This window comes from Rhincodon typus, chromosome 11 (genome assembly GCF_021869965.1).
Source record: "Rhincodon typus isolate 14 chromosome 11, sRhiTyp1.1, whole genome shotgun sequence".
In the NCBI taxonomy this organism is placed as follows: Eukaryota; Metazoa; Chordata; class Chondrichthyes; order Orectolobiformes; family Rhincodontidae; genus Rhincodon; species Rhincodon typus.
In genome coordinates, this window is record NC_063342.1 from 16,182,036 (window position 1) to 16,204,398 (window position 22,363).

At 39.5% G+C, this 22,363-nt stretch overlaps 1 protein-coding gene and 1 long non-coding RNA gene across 5 annotated transcripts in view; one reads left to right on the forward strand and one right to left on the reverse strand.

Annotated features, from left to right (window-relative positions):
* Positions 1-351: 351 nt before the first annotated feature.
* LOC125484429 lies at positions 352-3,212 on the reverse strand. Its single transcript, XR_007263249.1, has 3 exons — positions 3,086-3,212; positions 1,405-1,917; positions 352-839 (listed from the first exon to the last, which is right to left on the reverse strand). It is a non-coding gene; the product is annotated as an uncharacterized LOC125484429 (long non-coding RNA).
* Positions 2,539-22,363, forward strand: part of dyrk1aa (dual-specificity tyrosine-(Y)-phosphorylation regulated kinase 1A, a) — a 111,497-nt gene continuing 91,672 nt past the window's right edge. The window contains exons 1-2 of one of the 4 annotated variants that reach the window (XM_048603134.1): positions 2,540-2,965; positions 9,484-9,557. The gene's annotated coding sequence lies outside the window, so the exon portion shown is untranslated. Of the gene's footprint in view, positions 2,966-3,312; positions 3,333-9,483; positions 9,558-22,363 lie in introns of those variants that run through there. The other 3 variants (XM_020533672.2, XM_020533665.2, XM_048603135.1) reach the window with 3 other exon arrangements.

Sequence of the window (22,363 nt, forward strand, 5' to 3'; positions counted from 1 at the left end):
AGTTAGTTTCTTCCACGGCAAGATTGTGTGTGGCTTGAAGAGGAACTTGCAGATGGTGATGTTCCCAAACATCTGCTGCCCTTGTCTTTCTTAAGGTGACTGGTGGTGAGTTTCAATTAAGACCAAAAGTTGTGAGTTTGGGAGGTGATATGTAAGGAACTGTGTTGAGTTGCTGCAATGCATCTTATTTCAGAATTAGCGAGGCTAAAATAGATGCCATTTTGGCGAGAGCAAAATGCAAGTTTTTTTTCCCTCTGGAAACAGTATTACTGGCTAAATTATATGTAAAAAACACCGCTACATCCTTAAGGGATCTAACCTGAGAACAACATTAAACCAGACGAGATAATCTACGACTTGCAAAGAAGCCTTTAATAAGCTGTAAAGGAACGCTTTGCACACATCTTCAACTAGTCGATCCGAGGTACTTCTGGGAATTTGCAAAATACATGTAATGTCTGCTAGGAGCTGAGTTGGATCAATGGCCACGGGAAGGAACAGCTTGTTCTTTTTAATCTCAGCTGCAAGACATTCCACTGGCATAGCAAGTGACTGAAAGATTTTTTTTATAAAACGTAGTCTGGGCATCGCAGATAATACACTGGATCTCTCAGCACGCGTTTCGCCATGTATTCAGATCACAATTCAGTTTTGTTTGAATTCACTCCGTATCAAAATCGCGAGTTTGCTGGTAATGGAGCACTGTGCTGCAGCTGTTCATCGCAAGGTTAGGAAGACGAGTCAGCCTCACCCCCGAGTGGCCTGTGGGGGGCAACTCACAGGAATACCCCTGGGGTTCTCTTCAGAACATTCATGTGACAGATTCCACGCTGTCGTGACTGTATGTAGGTGGAGAGAAGGAAGACTCATTCTCCTGCTAAATGTCAATTAATCTGTTGTCTCAGTATATATACAAAGCTACACTAAAACTCAAAGATCAAAGATACCTGTTTGTGACATGTCGACTTTCTGGAAGGGGCATTTCGACATTAATTTCCAGTGTTCAAGTCAATGTGACAGCATGGATGGCAAGTATCAGTAATCTATTTGCCTGTAAGTATGCGTGCTAAATCTGGCATGCTCAGGTAGGGAAAGGGATAGTGAGAATTATTACAATGATTTTTATCGCTGCCGAAACTGGGGCTAGCTAACAGAAAATGGGCATTGACCTGGGACTATTCAGGTATGCGTCACTCACTCGGCACCGCACTGTGTGCTTTTGATCAAGAGGCGATCTACTTCACACACCTTTTTCGTCTCCTCAAAAAATATTAACGGAGTGATGTTCCATAAATAGAACCACGGGTATAAATGCAATATTGCAATCGAAATAAATTAACCATGAAGTCGTGTTGTTTTATTAAGTATCACCATTCAAAAATACGAGGCTACATTTCCACTCACCTATAGCCTGAGACCGTCTCCCCGACCAGTCCCAGACCATTGCAGTATGTGCCGGAACGTAACTCGTTAAAACTGTGTATGCCACGCCAGTTGATGAGAAATGAAGCGAAGAGCCGCTTACTTGTCACACGATGTATGTAAAATCGTTGTTTTGTCACTGGAGGTATTGTTGGAGGATGAAAGTACCGTATCACGCTTCTTGCCAGAATAAAAAAAAGTCAATGAGAGGATACTTTTAGCAGCAAATGTCAATACATGTCCTAAACCATTATTCGCTGCGGCTTTTCCGGTATTGATTGCAGGGGGCGGGGGATATCAAGTAAATTTTCGTCCCTCCAGTGACATTTATTTGAGTGTTCAAATTCAGTTATGGGCTTTTCTCCATCGTTTATCTAACCGTGCGGCTCTGCAAACGGCTCAATAGGCGGCAAGCCCATTCTGTCACAGCGTCTGTGTACTTCAGTGTGTTTGTAGGTCATCTTCATTCGAAACATCTCTTTTTGCCCTCTACTGCTGTTGGAAGGTGCGCGAATGAAACAGGCATCCGCAATTAAAAAAGATACATAAATAAAACTTCACAGATACATACGCACAGCCTTTTCTCCCCCCAATCTCAAAATAATCAGTGACCAATATAGGTCAGTATTCAGGGACGCAATGAAGGGAAGTTTCGAGTTGTATTTTGGGTTCTTATGGGGTAGGAGAAGAAGGGGAGTCTGGATCCTTGATGAAAAGTTCGGCAACTCTAGCAAAAAAAATCTGGTGACTAAGGACTATGATTCTGTTAAAGGGAGCAACACAAAAAAATAGAGAAAAACAGAGCAAGATACGAAAGAAACCTCAATTGTGTAACCTTTGCATATACTGCAAGCGTGTTACAAAGAAAAATATACACACAGAGAACCCCATCAGGTTCTCGAGGGCGACCACTCCCTTTGCAACAAGAGTTTCTGCGGTTCTAGGTTATTTGGGCCTCGGGTTTAGAGAAAGGGTGGAGACGGGTGTGATTGACGGTTTCCCGTGGCAACAGACTCCACCCCGTTAATCAGTGCAGCATCCGGGGCATTGCGGCCGGCAACATCCTCAACGGCGCCTGGCCCCGCCTTTCCCCTTGCTGACGTCAAGGGCTCATCCGGGGCACCCGCTGTGATTGACAGTCCCCATAGCAACGCGCTCCGTCCGCCGCCATTTTGTTGTTAAGAGGAGAGAGAAGAGAGAGAAAAATTTTTTTTCAGGGCTTTCCCGCCTCGGAATTTTTTTTTAACCCGCGGGGAGGGGGTATTTTTTTTTCTCTCTCAACTCTACCTTTCTTACGTTATCCCCTCTCTATCCCTCACTCACCCACTCCCTCCTTACCACCACCACCTTCCCTACCCTCCTCCTCCTCCGTTCTGATTTTTTTCCCTCCTCCCTCCGAAGGCGAGATCGGGAGATTCGGAGAGCGGGAGGAGAAAGTTGAATGGTCGGTGCGGCCGGAGAAGTCGGGCTGGCGAGCGGCGCAAGGAGGTGTAAAGCGGGTTTGAAAAAAGGCGGCGCCGAGGAGGTGTTTGCTGTTGCGCAGGTTTGTAGTGCGCGCCATTTTGTGAAATAAAAAAAGAGAGGGGGAAAAGACCGAGTGAGAGGAGGAAAGGTGGGGAGGGGGGAGGTCAGAGGCACAGTTTGATCCTGAAGAGTCACTCACATCGAGGGGACAGCAGGCAGCTCGGGGGAGGCGGAGGTTGAGGCGATTCTGAATTCCCGCACTGGAGATTTATTTATTATTTTCTTTCACACCATCTCCTTCATTTCCCCCTCCCTTCCCCGTAACACCCGCCCCTTGCCCAGAAAGGAGGGGACAGTAAGTCCAAGCGGCGGCAGCGGCTTCTCAGCAACGAGAGCGGCCTGGGTGACAGAGGGAGGGAGAGAGATAGAAGAGAAATCGGGGAGAGGTTTGTCTTGACTTTCGTTCTAATTCATCAGGCACTTAATTCTATGTTCTTTTCCCCCCAGCGGCTTGACACTTATTTAAGACGTTGTTCTAATTTGTTTAGTTGGCGGTCTCTTTTTAAAACAATGTGTTATTAATATGAGGAGCTGAGAGAGGAAGATGGACTCTTTTTGACAGTATTACTGCGCTGAACGTGTTAAAGTATATGTTGCATATCCGAGTGTCAGCCACAGGGCACAGCAATTTAGCAGGAATTAGAAACGTTAAGCATGTCATTTTCATGTGTGTATGACAGTTGTGCTATTTCAGTGATCTGGAGAAATTTTGTTAAGACATTTAGCTTGTGTTTGGCTTGGGTTTGTTTAGCCAGTACATGATGCACAATTCATGTCACCATTGATACCCAGTCTTTAGTTATGCACTGTGGTTTCCTTTTATTTTCCTTTGCTTTTGTCACATACAAGTAAAAGAAGATTGTTCTTTTGCAACATCGTGATTTGGATGGTGTCTGCCAACAAAAAATGTTGGACTGTAACACATACAATGCAAAGCCAAACACAGCAAATAATCTGAAAAAAGGTTATTTATTTAAAAATGTTCTTTCTATCCAAAGAGTGGACAGGCATTAAACTTTCAGATCTGAGTAGTACCATTCTTTTTGAACTGCTTTTCTAGCCACAAAGCATGAGATTTTTAATTCTGAAAATTGCAGTTGTTAAATTTTGTGCTTGATAAAGTAAAACTTTAACCTGATATGTGCAGGTGTCCGGTCCAATGCCCAGTGTTAAACATGCCAAATTATGACACTGCACTAATTTGCAGTACGTTAGGAACTGGTACATCTGCTAACAGCAATCCAGAACATCAGTGAACAAATTAATGACAATTATGTCAGTGACTTGATGAATATTTTGAGAACACAATGGAGACTAAATTGTATGTTATTTTGGTTAAGTAAAAGGAGTTTTATTTAGATTGTATTGCCAGTGTCATCTTCAATAAATGAAATGTCAGTTGCCCGTAATTACCTTTTGGGGTTAACCTTTTTACCTTTCAATGCAGATTCAGGCCTGGATCTTCAATGAGTTTCAGTTGATCTCAGTAAAGGAATCCTTCCAAAAATATCTTTAACATTGCTTTGTTTTCAATACTTAGACTTCCGAAAAATTTTCTATACCAAACTGATACTTTGACTTCACCATAAAATATCAGTTGGTGTGATTGGAATTTGGTTGTTGGTCATGTGGTATTTTAAAGCCTGTAGAGTTGAAATACTGGGGAAAAGTTCAGTTTTTGTGACAAGATCTGCTTAGGAAAAAAAAGCGTATGTTGATTGAATTCTTTGAGCTTTCCAACTAATATCCAAATAAGTCCAGTAAAAATCTGCTCCAGGTTCTGTACACTGTTCTGGTACTTTGGCATTTTGATTTCTGACTTGTATTTTATACATGTGATTGTGCCAGATTTAGTCATTGCATAACACTCACCTAAATCATAGATGTGTGTGTTCAGCACCATTCCAAAGACCTAAGCAGGTAATCTTGGCTGATGGATTAGTACTTGTGCCCTGCTGTCTTTTGGACGTGACAGGAAGTCAAGACCCTGTTTGTTCTCTCAAATGATTGTTACAGATCCCATGATACTTCAAGGAAGACTAGGCACTTTGCCAGATCTCCTGACCATCGATTATGCATCAACCAATATTGTAAACAATGGAATGGTGCATCATTTCATTGCTAATTAAGGGATCTTGCTGTGCATATTAGCTGCCAAATTTTCCTGCAACACTACTGTTTCAAAGCAGTGTGACATTGACTTTGTGGAGGTATGACATAAGAATATGATTGCAATATAATTTGATTTAGAGAGTTCAAAACATAGGCTGGTAAAAGTTCACTTTTTTTCTAAATTAATCAGTTTATTCTGATTTTAAAAAATGCTGCAGGAGAAATATGTTTACTATCCAAATATGATAGTTTGTGTTCCTGAAAGTGAAGTTCATATATGTTAACTGTGTTCCAGGTTCTGCTTTCCTGTTGGTCTTCTCACCAACCTTCATCGCCTCCCTTTTCATCTATAAGAGAATTTTAGGAACTTTTTTCCCTGATCAAGTCCCTCCATGAGCATGATCCTTCTGAGCCCAACAACCAGATTGAGTACTTGTCCTTTATGCTTCCTCTAAGCATCCAGTTCTAACTCTGTACCCTTTCATCTCAGCACGAAATACCCATTTCTGCCTCTTCATTCTGGAAGGCTGTTGTTACACTGCCTTTCTCCCCTCTTTTTGAAAACCATTCACAATTAGATTTTTATCGCCCCTATTCCTTCAGGTCTGGTATTTGATAGCAAACAAGTTTTTTCATGAGTTATGTACTTTAGAGCATAATGTTATTCTGGTTGTACTAATCTGGCTACAGTATGATAGATATTTGATGGAGATGAGTGCATAATCAGTATATGTAGTTGAAAAAGTAGCTTATAGTGGTTTGTGTTCAGGAGAGTTTGTTTTCCTTTTAGAGGTGCTTTAGTGATTTGTTAATATAAAATTTTCAATTGTAAAAATGTTGTTGCCAAATTGCAAAAGTACTCGTGCTTATCGTTCTTGCAAGAGAAATGTGTATTTGGCAGATTTCCATTAAAAAGACACTTTAAAAGCAAAATTGACTGTAATACTGAGTTCAGAAAAATGCCAGTGTATTAATGTGTGTTTTTCATTCAAAGCGTTCAGTTTTAAATCATTGTTCAGCACAAAAATCTTTCATTTGTAATAAAAAATATGGAGTATTGTTCACTATAACATGCGAAAATAATGTACATGTCATCGTCCTAAAATGCCATGACTTAAAAAAGCTGAAGCCTGCTGGATTGTCATGTTTTCCTTATGTGAGTCAACAGGAGTGATTGCGTCATGGAGCTATGACGTGAGAGTGGGATGTGAATGAGAGACATTAATTTGAATTTGACCAGATCATGGTGAATTTTGTTTTGTTTTTTTCACCTTTGAATCAGAAATCTGCAGCGCAGGACAGAGGGCATTTGGCTCATTGTGTCTTTGCTGGCACTTTGAAAGAGAAGTTGTGCTGAGTTCCATACCACTGTTATTTCTCTGCAGCCGCCTCCTCAAGTACCTGCCCATCTCCCTTTTAAAGCTATTTGTAAATTCAACCTCCATTACCTTTTCAGGTACAGTGCCAATTCTGAAGATAGTTCTCCCAATTACCCCTCCAAATATTTTGCTTCCTCCATTATCTTGCTGCTTCTTTTAGGATGATGCCACATTACCAAAGGGAACGATAATTGTTAATTTTTATTCCATCATTAACACTTATAAATTAGAAGCTTCATTTACTCACTCACCCCATTGAAGATGATTTAGATTAGCTTAATTTTTTCCCCACTGTATTATTTCTTTCTTAGCTTTTTTTTCTTAAGTCTTATTATTTTATACCATGAAACATGCAGATATATTGTGTTGGCCATTTGAACTTGCCCACTTTGGAAGGCGATATGCAAAAGCACGGAACTTTTCAACATGCTACACGACAGGAAAGCTTGTATTTGGAGATACCTGGATGTCCTTGTGCAAAAATCATGATGTTAATGCACAGGTGTACAGCAAGTGATTAAAGAAGCAAATGGCTTGTTAGCTGCTGATGCAAAGAGATTTGCACAGGACAATAAAGAAGTCTTAATATAGTTTGTAGAGCCTTGATGTGGCTGCAGGTACTCTGACAGATTTGGTCTCCTTACTGATGGAAGGATTTAGTTGAAGTAAAACAAATTTGCAGATGTTTGAAATCTGAAACAAAACTAGAAAGTGCTGGAGAAATTTAGCAGGTCTGGTAGCATCGATAGAGAGAGGAAGAACAGCCTTAATGGTTTGAGTTGAAGCAATAACTCAATTTCTGTGTTTACCAATGAGGCTAGACCTGCTGAGTTTACCCAGCACTCTATATTTGTGTCAAAGAATTTAATTGCTTTGGAGAGAGTACAAGGAACGTTCATGCAATTGATTCCTCAGATGAGAGGATTGTATAATGTTAAGAAATTTAACCAACATTGCCTATATTCCATGGAAAGTAACACATTAATGTAATCTAGTTCAAACATACATCCTTATGAAGCTTTTCAGGATGGATGCTGAAAATGCTTTTTTCAGTTGGGGAATCTAGAATCCACGGTCTCAAACTAAATGTTGGCCGTTGGAATTGAGGTGGGAAATATTTTCAAAATAGTGATTCTTTGAAATTCATTACTGGAAAGATCTATCAAAACCTTATGGAACTTGTAGATAAACTTAGGAGATAAAGTATGCAATTCAGCCCATTGAGTTTGCTCCATTATTCACTGAGGTCATGGCTGATGTGATAATCCTCAACTTCACTTTCAGGCTTTTTTCCCCTGTAACCCATGATTTCGTTATGATTAAGAATCTGCCTGACTCAGTCTTCAATGTTCTTAATTACACAGCCTCGACAGTCTTCTGTGGTGAAGAATTCCAGAGATTTACTAACCTTTGAAGAAATTCTCTTCATCTGTGTCTTAAATATGGAACTTCGTTTTCTGTGACCATGCTCTCTGGCCCTAAACTCTTTCACAAGGGAAACGATCATTTCCCATCCATCCTGTCAAGCTCTTGAATCTTGGATGTTTCAGTAAGATTACTTGATTCTTATATATTCCAATGAGAACAGGGCCAACCTACTCAGCTTCTCCTCCTAGACAGTACTTCTGTAGCTGGTATCAGTCGAGTGAAACTTCTCTTAACTACCTCTAACGTCAGCGTATCTTTCCCTAGTTAAGGAGCCAAAATTATTTACTGCATTCCAGACTATAGTCTAACAAGTGCCTTGAATAGTTTTAGCCAAACCTCCTAATTTTATACTCCATTCTTTTTGAAATAAAGGTCAAAATTCTATTTGCTTTTCCTATTACTGTTGAACTTTGCTAGCTTTTTGTCATTTTGTGGACAAGGATTCCCAAATCCATCTTCTGTACCTTTCTGCAGTCTTTCTGCTGTTAAATAATATTCAGGTTCTCTATTCCTATCAAAATGCGTAACCTCACATTTTGTGATATTAATTCTAAGTTTTTGCCCAGTTAATCTATCAGTATTTTGCTGCAGATCTTTGTGTCATCCTTGTCACTTGCCTTTCTATCTGCTTTTGTCATTCTCAAACTTGGTATAGTGTAATCACTTTTCTCATCCAAGTAATTTGTATATATTGTTAATACTAACCAAAACACTGATCTCTGTGACATTGCACGGGGTACAGGTTGCCATCCTATAAGTATGCCCTTATCCCAACCCTGTCTTTTATTAGTTAGCCAATTCTCTCTCCATGCTAATGTGTTGCCCCAACACTGTAGGCTCATACTTTGTTAAATGGCCTCGCATATGGACCTTACGAAAGCCTCTGAAAATTCAATTATATTGCATTCACTGCTTCTTCTTTTATCTAGCCTGTTTGTTACACCTCAAAGAATTCTAGTACATTTGTAAGGCATCGCTTCGCTCTCATGAACCTCTGCCAATTCTGTTTAATCTATATCTAAATGGTCTGCTGTTACATTCTTTATATTTGACTGTAACATTTTCCCAATAACAGATGTTAAGTGACCTATAGTTAGCTGTTTTTCTGTCTGCTTTCCTTTTTAAATGAAAGTTTTTAAAATCTATGGGACTTTTCCAGAATCCAAGGATTCCTGTAAGATTATTATCAGTACATCCAGAGCTACTTCCTTTAATATCCTGATATGCATTTCATAAGGTGTAGGTGGCCTTTAACTTGATTAGTTCCATAGTAGTTTTTTCTTTTCTCCTTCTGCCCCTTGATCATTGAGTAACTTTGGAATGCTTGTGGTTTCTGCTGTGAAGATTGATGCAAAGTACTGATTAACTCCTCTGAGATTTCCTGGTTCCCCGTTATTATTTCTCCAGCACTGTTCTGTAAGGGGTCTTTGTTCACTTTGGCTCCCCTCACGCTTTTTACACATTTGAAGAAGCTCTTGCTGTTCTGTCTTGATATCATTTGCTAGTTTACCCTAAGTGTTTATTTTTCCTTTTTTTTTTGATTTCTTGTTTGTTGTTTGTTACCCAAACCTGTAGCTTTCCACAAAACTTTGCCATATTTTAAGTCTTTTTCTTTCAGTTTAGTGTTACGACACGAAAAGAGAGCGAAGCAGAAGTAACCCATTCACCTCATCAAGTGTGGTCTACCGTTCGGTAAGGTCATGGCTGATTGTCTAAACTTCTGTTTTCCAGCCTTTACCCTGTAACCTGATAGTCTTACTGATTATAAATTTGTCCATCTCGGCCTTGAATGAGCCTTAATGACCCAGGCTCAACGGCGACCTCATGGTAGAGAAAGCCATAGATTCTCCATCATCCAAGAGAAGAAATTCCTCCTCCTCTCTGTCTTACATATGTGGTCCCTTATTTTGAGATTATGCTGTGTTGTCCCAGATTCTCCTACTGTGGAATCAATCTTTCTGAATGTGCCCTGTCAAGGTCCCTAAGAATTTTGTATGTTTCAGTATGTTTGCCCCTTATTTTTCTATATTCCAAAAAGTACAGGCCCAAATATGCAGAAGGCCTCGTAAGACGATCCCTCCATGCCTGGTATCAGCATCACAAATCTTCTTTGGGCTGCCTCCAATACCAGTACATCTTTACTTAGATGAGGGGACCAAAACTATTCAGTTTTCCAGCTGTGACCTTGCTAATGCCATATACAGTTTTAGCAAAATCTCCCTATTATATCCCAGGTCCTTTGAAATAATGGCCAACATTCCATTTGCTTTCCTTACCACTGCTGAGCTTGAATGCTAGTTTTTTTGAGATTCATGGGCAAGGACTCTGAAATCGCTCTGTTCTGTATCTTTTTGCAGTTTTTCTCTGTTTAAGTAATGTTCAGCTCGTCTTTTCCTACCAAAATGCCATAACCTCTGGTTTTCCCACAGTATAGTCCGTCTGCCAAGTTTTTGCCCACTCTCTTAACTTCTCCATATCCTTCTGCACTTTGCATCTGATGTCCTCACCACGAGCTTTCTGACCTGCTTTTGTTATCTGCAAACATGTCCATAAGTATGTTCACTTTTCATCATCCATGTCGCTAATGTGTATTGTAAATAATTGTGGCCCCCACATTGATCCCTGTGACGTACCACAAGTTAAGGCTCCCAGCTTGAAAATGCCCCCTTATCCTAACTGTCTTCTATTATCCTTAATTTTCCTAGTTAACCATAGTTGTCTTGTACCCTCTTTAAAATCTCCTTCCGCACCGGGAGTTATATTTGCAGTGAGCCATGAACTATATTTTTAAAATGCCTGCTTTTGTCTCTCAGCTACCTTTACTGCAAAATTCTTCCCTAGTCCACCGCAACCAGCTTTGCCTTCATTCCATTTGAATTACCCTTATTTAAGCTTAATACAGTTGTTTCAGACCTAAGTACCTCCCTCTCAAGCTGAGCAGTAAATTCTACCTCATTATGTTCGCGGTTTCCTAGGGGACCTTTTACTCTGACATAATCTATTAAATCTGCCTTATTCTGCATTACCAGATCCAAAATAGTCTGATGCCTGGTTACGTCCACAGCATTGTTCTAGGAAACTGTCCCGACCACACAGTGTTCCTCGTGGCTTCCTCTGCCAGTCTAACTACACCAATCTACAGGAAGATTAAAGTCGCTCATGATTAATGTACTACTATTGTTACATGCTTTCAGTATCTCCTGATTGATTCCGTATTCCACTGTATAGCTACTGTTAGGGGTCTATAGACTACTCCTACCCAATGTCATCTCTCCGTATTTATTTCTTACTTCCACCTACGTGGAACTATGTCTTTTGAACCAAGAATTTCTTGCTATTGTACTATTTCCATCCTATATCAACATTGCTACCCCACCCCCTTTTCTTCCTTCCTGTCCTTTCGAAAAGTCTCATACCTCTGAATATTTAGTTCCTAGCTTTGATCTCCTTGTAAACATGTCTGCTTAATTGCTAGAACCTCATACCCATTAATCTGTATTTGTATGGTTAATTCACTTATTTTCTTTAGAATATTACATGCATTCAAGAGCCATAAATTTTGCCTTTCATTGTCTCCCTCCTTGATCGTATTTACTACTGTATTTCCATGTTTATTTACTCTGTCCTTATCTGTCCCAATGAGTATCATATCCAAATAGCTATCCTGCAATGCTGCCATATTGTCTTGCTTAATAAGCCTACATTTCCCCTCTTCCAATCTCGACCCTTCCAAAATTAGTTTAGGACCCTTCTACATCCTAGTTATTTGATTTACCAAGGTGCTCGTCCCAGCATGATTCAAGCGATCCATGTCCCTCCTGAGCAATTTCTTTTTATCCTATCCTGGTGCCAGTGCCCCACAAACTGAAATCCATGCCACGCACACCAATGTGGAGTTTAGGGAGAAGATCTGTTGTGATCTGAATAGCAGAGTAGACTGAAAGGGCCAAGTTATCTACACTCTGCCTGTTTTGTTTGGGCATAACGTATGCAGTTGTGTTAAATCTTTATTTGGCTTTCTTGCTGTTTAACAGTGAGCACTGACACCAAGTTTTAAGACAACTTTGGACTTTTGCATAGTGCCAGGACTATACATTCTTGCTGATCGCGTGAAAAATATGTTGCATGAAATTACGTAGCACCAAACAAAACTATGTACATTGAGTTATCTTTTTTTAAAAATGCCATCAGAAACAAATTAACATGAGATTGTGGGATCAATTTAAAATACATAAAATGCCATCGCTTAATAGGTTATCTTTCACTTGAGTTAGGAAAAAGTGGAGTGTGCTTTTTAGAGATAGTTGGAACTGCAAATGCTGGAGAATCTGAGATAACAAGGTGTAGAGCTGGATGAACACAGCAGGCCAAGCAGCATCAGAAGAGCAGGAAGGCTGACTTTTTGGGCCTAGACAAAATACCATAATAGATACCCATGTTAGTAATATGTTATCCAAGTTAGCACCTTGAACCTTTTCAGTAATTAACATTTCTCATCCATCTCCTTTTTAAAGACTTTATTCTTGTGTGATTTAATCGGCGATTTTTTTTTTTGTTTGTTTTTTTTCCCCTGCTTGAAAAGATGTGTTGATAAAATGGAAAAACTGTATAAGATATCCCTGCGTGAAAGTGCCTGTAGTTGTCCTAGGTTTGACTCTGTTGCTTGCTTTCATGATCATAGGTGATCAGGATTAAAACATTGAGTGACTGCATTTAATGTCTATTTGATGTATTATTTTCTTTAATGAACTAATATTTTACTGAGAACTTGTTGTCCTCACCTATAGATTCCTTTTAATGTGTTTGCCTAAATTATGCACTCTTCAACAATTGCCAAATATGAAGGTACTTGAAAGTTGAAAAAACTTACCGTAATAATTTATGAAAATACTGTGCTAATCACTTTTTCAAAAAAAAACTCTGCTTTTGATCTGCCAGCTGATGAACCTTTGTTTAAAAAAATCAAATGTGTACAAGTGGCTTAACCAAGCTGTATGTAGAACCAAAAAAGGCCATTGTTTAACGGGGGTGTTAAGAATTTAAACCTAATCTTGAGTGGAGCATCATTTAGAATTTTGTCGACAATTGGATATAATCCTTAACCCTTCTGTTACATGAGTAACTTGTGATTTGTTCCTTCAGTCATTTATTGTGTAATGCTGTTCTGTTGAATTTCACTACACCACACTTCTACAGCAACATCTCACAAAAAGTGATATTTTACATTGTTAACTAATTGCCTCAAGGTTAAAAACATGCCCATTAATGTGTATATTATGTTAATTTTAATTTTTGTCAAAAATATTTAATGTAATCATATCTCACTATTTGTGAGATGATCATACGCATTCAATTAATTTTACATTTTATTGCTGAAGACTTGCTGATCCTATATTTACTTTTGAGAGTGAAATAAAGATTGTAGGATGGAGATGAGGCATTTAACAGTTTCGTAAAACAATGAGTCTGATTCGAGCTTTTGCAGTTACTGCTTCAAATAGCTTCTTGCAGCAGTGTAAGTAATTAGTGGTTATGCTTTGCCTTATGATATAAGGTTTGTTAAGAGTAGGATGTCATTTGGGTATAATGATGGCAAAATGATAGGCAACATTTATTTGTGGACAATCTGCAAAATTGTAATAATTTTGGATAATCTGTACATATATTTTATTTGGAGAGAACAATTTGATTTGCATAAAGCTCAGTTTAATGATGGCTAGAAGAGTTTGAAGGTACAGCAGGAAATGAAATACATTGCATAATTACCACTAGAGGAAAAAGTGCTTTGGAAACTAATGGGGCTAAAAACTGACAAGTCCTCTAGACCTGATGGGATGCACACTAAGATATTAAAGACATAGCTGCAGAGATTGTGGATGTACGGGCAATAATCTTAGAGGAATCCTTAGATTCTGGTAAAATTGCATTGATTTTCAAAAACTGCCAATATAACATTTTTATTTAAAGAGGGAAGGAGACAGAAAACAGGTAACTATAGGTCACTTAATGTCGTTATTGGAAAAATGTTAGTTGTTTATAAAGGATGTAAAAGCAGATCATTTAGAAAAGTATGATTAACCAGAAGTCGCATGGCTTCATGGAAGGGGGCAGTGTTGAGTAACAAATATGCTCAAATTCTTTGAGGTGGTTACAAGCAGGATAGATAAAGGAGAAGCAGTGAATGTAATAATTGGATTTTCAGAAGCTTTGATATGGTCTACACACAAGGCTATTTAATAAGATGTGAGCCCAAAATTTTGAGGATAATATGTTGGCATGGATAGAGAATTGGCTAACTATTAGAAGACAGTGTTGGGATAAGGGAGTATTTATAGGATGGCAACCTGTACCTAGTGGAGTGCCACAAAAGTCAGTGCTGTGGTTAGTGTTAACAATATATATTAAGATCTAGAGAGTCATAGAGCCACATAGTCATAAGCACAGAAACATCCCTTCAGCCCAAATCGTCCGTGCTGACCAGGTTTCCTGAACTGAACTAGTCTTATTTGCCTGTGCTTAACCCATATCTCTCTAAACGTTTCCTATCCATGCAACTGTCCAAATGTCTCTTAAATGTTGTAATTGTACCTGCCTCTACCACTTTGTCTGGCAGCTCATTCCACGTTTGCACCACCTTCTGTGTGGAAAAAGGTTGCTTTTAATTCTTTCCCCTCTAACCTTAAACCTATGCCTTCTAGTTTTGGATTCCCTATCCTGGGAACAAGACCTTGGTCATTCCCCTTATCTGTGCCCCTCATGATTTTATGAACTTCTTTAAGAATCATCCCATAGCCTCATATGCTGTATGGGAATAAAGTCCAAGCCTGTGCAGTGCCTCCATGTAACTTGGATCTTCCATTCTGAGTAACATCTTCGTAAATCTTTATTGCACCTTTTCAGTTAATAACATCCTTCCTGTAGCAAGGCAACCTGAATTATACGCAGTACTCCAAATTTGATCTTGCCAATGTCTTGTATGCTGTAACATGATGTCCCAGCTCTTGTACTGTGTGCTCTGATCGATGAAGGCAAGCATACCAAGTGCCTTCTTCACTACCCTGTAAACCTGTTACGCCACCTTGAAGGAACTATGTACCTGCACTCTCCAGGGCCTTACCATTAACTGTACAAGTCCTGCGCTGGTATGTCTTACCAGAGTTTTGATTTGATTTATTTTTGTCACGTACTGAAACAATGTGAAAAGTATTGTTTTAGTTGCTATCCAGACAAATCATACCTTGCTTAACGACATTGGGGTAATAGAACAGAATGCAGAGTATTGTGTTACAGGTACAGAGAAGATGCAAAGAAAGATATGAGAAGGCCATTCATCAGTCTGGTAACAGCGGGGACGAGGCTGTTCTTGAATATGGTGGTGTTTGGTTTCGAACTTTTGCATCTTCTGCCTGGTGGACGAGAGTGTAACTGGGGTGGGAGGGATATTTGATTATGTTGGCTGCTTTTCTAAGGCAGTGGGAGCTGTAGATGAGTCAATGGAAGGAATACTGGTTTACATGGGCAGGGCTGGGTTCACAACTCTAATTTCTTAAAGTCTTGGGCAGAGCAATTGCCATACCAAATTGTAATGCATCCAGATAGGGCACTTTCTACGGTGAATATCTAAAAATCGGTAAGAGTTATTGTGGACGTACCAAATTCCCTTAGCCTTCTGAAAAAGTAGAGGCATTGGTGTGCTTTGCTGAGTTTAGTGTCAGTGTGGATAGACCAGAACAGAATGTTTGTGCCGTTCATTTCTAGCAGTTTGAACCTCTTGACCACCTCCACCTCAAGCTCCCATTTGCCATTCTTTGACCACTGATCCGGATTCTGTTGTGCTCTTAGATAACCTTCACTGTCCGCTACGCCACCGATTTTTGGTGTCATCCGCAAACTTACTAACTGTGCCTCCTATATTTTCATCCAAATCCTTCGTAGAAATGACAAACAAGAGTGGACTCGGCATTGATCCATGCAGCACATCACTGGTCACAAGCCTCCAGCCTGAACAAGTACCTTCTGTCTCCTGCCGTCAAGCCAGTTTTGTATGCAATTGGCTTGCTCTCCCTGATCCCATGTGATCTAACCTTAATAATCAGTCTACCGTGCAAAACTTTGTCGAAGGCTTTGCTGAGGTCTGTGTAGACAACGTCTACGGCTGTGCCTTCGTCTATCTTCTGGGTCACCTCTTCAAAAAAACTCAATCAAATTTGAGACATAATTTCCCACAGACAAAGCCATGATGACTATCCCTAATCAATCTTGCCTTTCACAGTGCATGTAGATCCTGTTTCTCAGAATCCCTTCCAACAACTTACCCACCACTGATGTTAGGCTGACTGGTCTTTTCCTTGCAGCCTTCCTTAAGTAAAGGCACAACATTTGCCACCCTCCAATCTTCCAGCACCTCACCCATGGTTGTCGATGATACAAATATCTCCGCTAGGGGAGCCGCAGTTTCTTCCCTAGCTTCCTACAATACCCTGGGATACTTATGATCAGGTTCCATGGATTGATCTACCTTTTTGCAACTGTGTATTTTTGATTGAGATGCAAAGCTTTTATGCTGTGCAAAATTGAATCAAACGGTGGAGGGTTTGGGTTGGGGTAGGAAGAAAGAACAAAAATGGTAATTAAATGACAAATGGCATGACGTAGGACAAAGACAGGAAGATAATGAGACAAGCATTGAAATAAAATGTGTGTATCCAGTAACAGCATTTAGCAGCAAAACCTCTCCCCTCCTTTGTCCGCACACCATGTGACTTTGAGCACATTTTCAAATTTCCTCTTAACATTCTTTTTTGAGGAGAACAACCTCCACTTCTCCATTCTCTGCATAAATAATGCCCCTCATCCCTGGAAACATTCTCTCCAAAGCTACCACATTCTGCCTAAAATGTAATATGCAGAATTAAACACATTACTCCAGCAGACACAAAATCTTTGTTTTACAAAATCAGTCATAATTCTCAGGCTATTCTGTCTCTGTCTCTCTTTATGGTAGGGAAGAGAGAATGTCATGAAAGATTTGAAATTTGCAAAATAAGAATTTTAGCTTGAATTGGAGAACTGAGTTGGTTCGTTTTGACAATGGCACACAAACCCAAGGAGGGCAGAGGATCTCAAAGCCTCCTTGAAAAAGTACCCAACAATACCTGGGAAATCCTGGCTTAAGACCACCCCTAAGTAGAGGGAAAGCAACTGGGAAAGATCTGTATAGCTCGAATCTCATCGCCAACAGCATGCTCAAGTCAAGCATCGGAGAACCTGGGCATGGTACCCTCATTTGCTCAACCACTGTCCATCTGATCAGTGACAGAGACTGCAGGTCATGCACGATCTTCAATTACCCAAGAACTCAACTTTAATGTTAAAACAAGTGATCCTTGATCACCAGGGACTGCCCAAGAGGGCAAGGACTATCTTGATGAACGAACAAGAACTATTGTGGATAAAGCATAGGTTCAGTGAGCAGAACTTTACAGAGCATGAGCATGGGAGGGTGCCTAGCACATCAATGGAACAGTTGCTGTTGTAACATTAATGCAAGTTTCAACAGCATATGCATTGCCTACCTTTTGCCCTAGCTCAGTGTTAGAGATGAAAGCCTTTTGCATCAAGGAAGAGAAATAATTGGAAGCTCAGGATTAATAAAAAAAAATCAGCATTTGGAATTGTGTGGTCCAGCCCAAGGTGGTGAATAGGAAGAATCCGTATCACATTCAACTTTTAACTGGGGAAACTGTGGCTGGTCCTAGACTTGATCAACAGTCTAACAACGGAGACAGTGGATGTTTCAACGGAACTGGTACAGATGTAGTGACAGATATAATTAATCGATGGACGTTGTGGCATTTGACCCAGATATTTGGATGCTGTTCCCAAGGGGCAATACGTAGATGAGGAAGAGCAGATACATCCTGAAGACTCTGAGGCAGGGGTGCTCGGAAATTATCAGTTCTGGGAGAGAAGAGTAGCCATTACTGGAGACTCCTTAGCGACAACTGGAAAATAACAGTGAAATTGATTTAAGGACAATCCCACTGAGTTGGATAAAGGGAAATAATCTGGTGGGGGATGGCACAGTTAGTGTGTCAAGGGTTGCATAAACTTTAGAGAGGATGTTACAAAGGCATTTTATATTTAACATAGCTTGGCGGACAAAGGTTTCGAAGGATTGTAGAAAAAGGAATTTATTTCAAGTTTTGTGGACAAACTTGGACTGCTTTCTTTAAAAGAGATTACTGCAAGCTCACTGTGGACAAAGGCAGTCTATTTTTGGAAAAAAAAAACAAGGTCCCTGAGAAATAAATGATTGGTGATGATTGTTTCCTTTTTCGTAGATCTAGCTGGGGTTGTTTGTGAACAGTGACTAGCTTGGCGATGTACTTTTTTTTAATCTGGTTAAGTTGGGGAAAGCCAACTAACAATCAGCTGAGTTGGAAGGAACCTAGGTAAGAACAAGCCATCCAGCTGATTGATCTTATTTTTGAACTGAGAACTTGTATCAGTTCAGGTTGAAACCTCTTTGTTCTTTTGGAAGAGTGACTGAAAGAACATCAGGATAGCTTATACGGCTCTAAATCCACAGAAATGTCGTTGACTTTTAACTGCAAGATTTCAGAGGCAATCACACAAGAATATTGATTTTATCGTACATCCCAGAGTGTCTCAGGAACATCCTACACTTCATCCCTTTGCCTTCAAGAATAATCCATGGCCTTAAAGGCTTTTTTTCAGAAAGCTAATCTCTGCAAAGAAATCTTTTCCATTTCCCTGAAAAAGAGATGTGCATGTTTTGTTTGCATTTATCCTTTTGGAAATATTTAAAAGGGATAAGTATTTATACTTTGATATTACTGATTCTGTATGTGAACCAATTATTGCACATTTATTCAGTGAATTTCTGGATGAGGAATGTGAATATGCTATACCATCTTTGTGAATGACAAAAACAAGTTGAAAGGCAAGGATGAAACAAAGATCTGCAGTGAGATATTGATAGGTTAATCAAGTGAGCTAAAAATTAGCAGAGGTAATAGATTAGAAAATGTGAGGTTATAAATTTCGGTAGGAAAAATACAGGGGCTGAATATTATTTAAATAGATTGCAGAAAGAGGGGGATTAGGGAGTATTTGTCCACGAATGACAAAAAAAAAACACTACTGTCAGAGTTCAAAGGAAATAGGAAAGGCAAATAGGATTTTGGCCTTCCATTCAAAGGGAATGGAGTGTACAAATAGGGATAAAAATATACGAGACAGTTGTCCCAATTGTAGCTGGAATATTGTGAATATTTTTGGCCCCTTATCTAAGCCAAGATATGCTAAAACTGGAGGTAGCTCAGAGACGTTTCACTAGGTTGTCACCACCTGTGGAGGGACTATCTTTTGAGGAGAGGCTGAGTTAGTTTGCTCTGTTCTCGTTGGGAAGCAGAAGAATCAGCGTTGACCTTATTGAAACGTGCAAAATTCTTTGAGGACTTGGCAGGTGGAATGTGGAAGGCTTAATCTCTCAATGGTCACATTTAATGAAGAGATGGAAGGGAATGTTTTTCTGAGCAGTGAATTCTTTGCTGTAGAGGGCTGTCGAGGCTGGGTTATTGCATTCAGTACTGAGACAGATTTTCAGTCAGTAAGGGTATCAAGGCTTCTAGAGAAAATGCAGGAAAGTGAATTTGAGGATTTTCAAGCTGTCATGACCTCATTGGGCTGAATGCCTGCTTCTGCTATGTCTTAAGATATCAAGTATGTTGCACAAGTACAATGCCTTATGATTCTCTTTGTTTACTTGCCACTGCTCCTCCGCGACCTGATCATTCACTTAATTATTTTTTAAGAGGCATTTTTTGTCTTCAGGATTTCCCAGATCATTATGTAATTGATGAATTTTGCATATTTGCACAAATGGACATAGCAACCAATTTTGATACAAGGTCATGGCAAGCAGAAAACACGAGGGAAAACTGGACCTCTGTTCAACGTCATGCCTAAAAGGCAACAGTTCCAGCACTGCAGCAAAATCAGTGGTGCTTGAATGGTGAATCCACAACTCTGATTTGAAAAAGTCCTAACAACTGAGACATTGGTCATTGGTGATATTTTTAACTTCTCGTCATAAATGAGGAAAGATATCTTTTTTTAAATCAGTTTACAGAACTGTGCCACTATCATGATAAACTTCCTGTATATCCATTCTTGTACAAGACAGAAGATTTGTTGTCATGATCTGTCATTTGGGTGTGTAGAATTAGCTAAATGTATAAAAGCTTCTGTTTATCTTTGGAAAAATACAGAATTTTTGCACCTTTATAAAGAAACTTGCACCTAGAAGAGGCATATTTTTATTTGAGGGTACCATATCATTTGGCATTGGGATACAACTTTTTGTATTAACTGGAGGCAACTGATAGAAGTGTAGAAAGCCACAATTTTGTGATCTGCCCTGCATTGTTCTCTAATGCCGCTGTGAAGTGACTTGGAACTTTGAGCCTATAACATAGTGAAAATGGAACAAGTGGTGGCAGAGTGATAATGTTGTCCAGGCTAACAGTAGCTGGAATAAGTATGAAATATAAGGTAGTTTCAGGAAGGGTAACCATGAAATTATTGTCATTTGTCATTAAAACCACATGGTTGATGTCTTTTTCATTAAGGAGTTAAATCTGCAATCCTTACCTTTGGCATACATGTGGCTCTAAATCCACAGAAATGTTATTGACTTCGAATTTGAACTGCAAAGAAATGATGCTAATACATAATATTTAAGTATGAGCTTGGCATCATAGTCTATTCAGGGGTCATGAAGCTCAGTTGGCTGGATGGCGGGTTTGTGGTGCAGAATGACGCCAACAGCCTGGGTTCAGTTCCTGCACAGGCTGAGGTTACTGTGAAAATCCCACCTTCTTAACCTCAACAGTCGTCTGACCCTCAGATTAAACACTCAAGTCGTGGCTCTCTAATGAGAATTCCAAACTACTTCTACTTTAATACATGTTATTTTAAAGTAACCTGGAAGGGTTAGAAGCAAAGATGTGCCATTAACGGGGAGAAACATGCTGCACAATGGTATTGGGGGAAGAGAGATTGCACCAAAGTAAATAATAAGTCATCATGCAGGGTCAATGTAACAGGGAATAGACTAAAGTCTAAAATAGGCTTTTAGCGCATGTATTTGATCCACATGGAGTCGAGTAAGTAAGCTTGGTGCACAGATAAAGACAATGTGATGTTCTTGCAGTAATGGAGATTTGGCTGAAAGAGAAAACAATCAGTTCTGGAATCATGGGCATTGAAGGAAAGGAAAGGGGCGGTGTGACGGTTTTGACGAAGGAAAATGTGGTGCTGAGTTCAAGGACGCAGTGTTTGGTTAGATTAAGCAATAGTAGAATATCATTTAATGACTGGGTATCCTCTGTTGTCTCCCACCTAGAGAAAATATTATAGATACACAACTTTGCAAGAACATTTTCAGACAGGTGCAGACAAGATAATTGTAAAGTGAGTGTTGACTACATCGGTTTAGATTTAATGTAGAGGCCAGCTGACGAGGAGTTTATGAAGGCATTCAGAATAAGTTTCTACATTTCCAGCTCCACAACGAAGGCTGCATTGCTTGATTTGAGAAAATTAAATATGTTATGATTGTGGTAAATAAGGACTATTGAATGCAAACTTCCATCGTCCTAATGTAATACCCGAGACCTTTCATGGATTAAAGTGGTTGTAAGAAAAAGACAAATATTGACGTCAGTGACAGCTGATTATCTCATCACAGGTTGGACAAGATCAGAAGATCAATATGGAATAAATGAAATGATCTGCGTAAAATTACCATCTTAGCTAAATACATTTAAACCAGGCAAATTAGTCAGCATCAAGAAATTTCCATTGCCTGTTCTAATCATACCTCTCTGATAAGTGCATGAATTGGACATCAAAAGGTTACACACGTTGGTTTAGCCTTGAAAGAGAATGGAGCCAGACTTAGGAATATAGAAGTGGACCATACTTCTTTATTTTTAAGCAGCAGAGCAGCGTAAGAATGATAAACTTGACAAGTCGAAAGGCTGACTATCTTCCCCCTCTCCCTGTTTAATTTCGAAGATAGGTAGAAAACAGTGAAGTTGGGAAACCAAACCTTTGGTGAGAATTCAAACTTGTAATGTTTGCAACTGCTGATGATGCAAATCAACAATCAAACATCACTCTTCCTCACTTTGTCATCTGTCCCAACAGCTATGATATTGGGGCAACATTTTTTTTTTTTTTTTTTTTTGAGAAAATGATTCTAAAAGCCTTGTCAGCAATAGAAAAGAAAAGGAGAAATCCAACGTATAAATAACAAATTGGGTAGAGGACCAATTTCAGTGGGAAAAGAAATGGCCCAGATAGATTGGAATCAAAAATTGGCAGACTGCTGTTTGAACAAAACAGTAGCATGTCCTTTAAAGAGGAGATGGTTTGGGTCCAGTTTAGAGGAAAAGGGTGACAATATT